The sequence below is a fragment of the Littorina saxatilis genome, linkage group LG2 (genome assembly GCF_037325665.1).
Source record: "Littorina saxatilis isolate snail1 linkage group LG2, US_GU_Lsax_2.0, whole genome shotgun sequence".
Classification (NCBI taxonomy): domain Eukaryota; kingdom Metazoa; phylum Mollusca; class Gastropoda; order Littorinimorpha; family Littorinidae; genus Littorina; species Littorina saxatilis.
This window is the reverse complement of record NC_090246.1, coordinates 15,268,994-15,272,137: the sequence shown is the minus strand read 5'-3', so window position 1 is coordinate 15,272,137 and position 3,144 is coordinate 15,268,994.

Sequence of the window (3,144 nt, the reverse complement as noted above, 5' to 3'; positions counted from 1 at the left end):
AGATAAGCTTTTGTTTTGTTTTACTGTGATCATTCACTTGAGTGATGGAGCAAAGGATTGTGATGATGCATGTCAACCAATACAGATTGCAGACCAGCTTGCAGCTTCAACACACACACACATGTGTACACATACACATACTCACACACAACACAAACTAACTGAGAAATTATTCATGGTACATATACACTCGCCTCGCCTTATGACCAGGGTGGTCCGTAGATGCACAAACTCATTTACAACTAACAACATGAACTGAAGAAAAAGGCACATTGTCAAACACGAACACAATCTCTCTCACACACCTCTCTCTCTCTCTCTCTCTCTCTCTCTCTCTCTCTCTCTCTCTCTCTCTCTCTCTCTCTCTCTCTCTCTCTCTCTCTCTCTCTCTCTCTCTCACACACACACACACACACACACACACACACACACACACACACACACACACACTAATATACACGTAACAAGCTGAAAACAGCCAACTTTATTCATAAACATAGCAGTTCAAAACACTCAAGAATAAGCACACAATCACAATGAGATACACTTAAAGATGCCATCCTTGTGTAAACAATCACAATGAGATACACTTAAAGATGCCATCCTTGTGTAAACAGTCACAATGAGATACACTTAAAGATGCCATCCTTGTGTAAACAATCACAATGAGATACACTTAAAGATGCCATCCTTGTGTAAACAGTCACAATGAGATACACTTAAAGATGCCATCCTTGTGTAAACAATCACAATGAGATACACTTAAAGATGCCATCCTTGTGTAAACAGTCACAATGAGATACACTTAAAGATGCCATCCTTGTGTAAACAATCACAATGAGATACACTTAAAGATGCCATCCTTGTGTAAACAGTCACAATGAGATACACTTAAAGATGCCATCCTTGTGTAAACAATCACAATGAGATACACTTAAACTAGTTAACATCCTTGTGTAAAAGAATCACAATGAGATACGCTTAAAGATGCCATCCTTGTGTAAACAATCACAATGAGATACACTTAAAGATGCCATCCTTGTGTAAACAATCACAATGAGATACACTTAAAGATGCCATCCTTGTGTAAACAATCACAATGAGATACACTTAAAGATGCCATCCTTGTGTAAACAATCACAATGAGATACACTTAAAGATGCCATCCTTGTGTAAACAATCACAATGAGATACACTTAAAGATGCCATCCTTGTGTAAACAATCACAATGAGATACACTTAAAGATGCCATCCTTGTGTAAACAGTCACAATGACATACACTTAAAGATGCCATCCTTGTGTAAACAATCACAATGAGATACACTTAAAGATGCCATCCTTGTGTAAACAATCACAATGAGATACACTTAAAGATGCCATCCTTGTGTAAACAATCACAATGAGATACACTTAAAGATGCCATCCTTGTGTAAACAGTCACAATGACATACACTTAAAGATGCCATCCTTGTGTAAACAATCACAATGAGATACACTTAAAGATGCCATCCTTGTGTAAACAGTCACAATGAGATACACTTAAAGATGCCATCCTTGTGTAAACAATTACAATGAGATACGCTTAAAGATGCCATCTTTGTGTAAACAATCACAATGAGATACACTTAAAGATGCCATCCTTGTGTAAACAATCACAATGAGATACGCTTAAACTAGTTAACATCCTTGTGTAAAAGAATCACAATGAGATACGCTTAAAGATGCCATCTTTGTGTAAACAATCACAATGAGATACACTTAAAGATGCCATCCTTGTGTAAACAATCACAATGAGATACGCTTAAAGATGCCATCCTTGTGTAAACAATCACAATGCGATACACCTAAAGATGCCATCCTTGTGTAAACCATCATGTAGAACACTAAAGGATTTTACATGGGATAGGAACATCCTTTCACCGGCATGCATATGATTATGGTTTTCCATCAAGGTCTTTGTGTTTGTTCCATAAATAGTGCAATGTGTTGCTAAAAGACAAAATTTCAATCATTATGAACAGTAAAAATGGGCATTTAAGTTTTCTTATCTTAAACCGAAACCATACTGTGCAAACTAGATTATTGCACCCATTTTCGTACCCCAACTAAAACATTGATTCCTGTGTTAATATTATTATTCAAACTTTCTATGCCATTAAATGCACTCGACTTGGCTATCTGGAACACTTTTTGGATCAAAACTTTGTTTTAGAGTGGTTACGTGACCACCGCCAAAATAAGGGTACACCAAAACCGACCTGACAAAAACATAAGATACCAATTAAAAGATCAACGAAAATTCATAATAGGCACAACCCGACATCTTTTCTATATGAGGAGAAAGTCTAATCAAGTATCCATCCAGACAGAACAGATTGTTTTATTTCGCTATCTTGCGTAGTTTTTGTACTGTGCCTATGATTCCTACTGATGCAGGTGTCGATTGTATCAGCGTGAGTTCGTCCCCACGTTCGGCGAGAGATTTATTTCTCAGAGTCAACTTTGTGTGCACAAGACCAAGTGCGCACGAAAAAGATCCTGTAATCCATGTCAGAGTTCGGTGGGTTATAGAAACACGAAAATACCCAGCATGCTTCCTCCGAAAACGGCATATGGCTGCCTAAATGGCGGGGTAAAAAACAGTCATACACGTAAAATTCCACTCGTGCAAAAAACACGAGTGTATGTGGGAATTTCAGCCCACGAACGCAGAAGAAGAAGAAGAAGTATGAGCTGTCAAAAACGAGAGGTGTTTGTGTCAATTGTTAAGGGTACCATGACAAAAAGCGACTGTTTCGAAACTTTCAGTACAAACATGCAGCAGAAATTTTTAAAAATATATATGTATTGGTTTAAGAGTTAAGAATATCTACAGATGTTGGAGACTGCGAAGGTTTTGATGGCAGTTTTGAAGAACAAAAGTGATCCCAAACAACGGATATGGGGCATATTCTCCCAAATATGGCCTGAGAAACAGAAAGGACGTTCGGCATGGACTCAGTCAAAGATATTCTACTGCTACTAAGATAGATAAACACCACTGCCAACACACTCCAGTTACAGGAGGTGGAGAGCCAATCGGAGAGGTCGAGTCCTGTGTGTATCCATAGGAAGTGTGATCGATAGGCAAGGGGGCAATGACA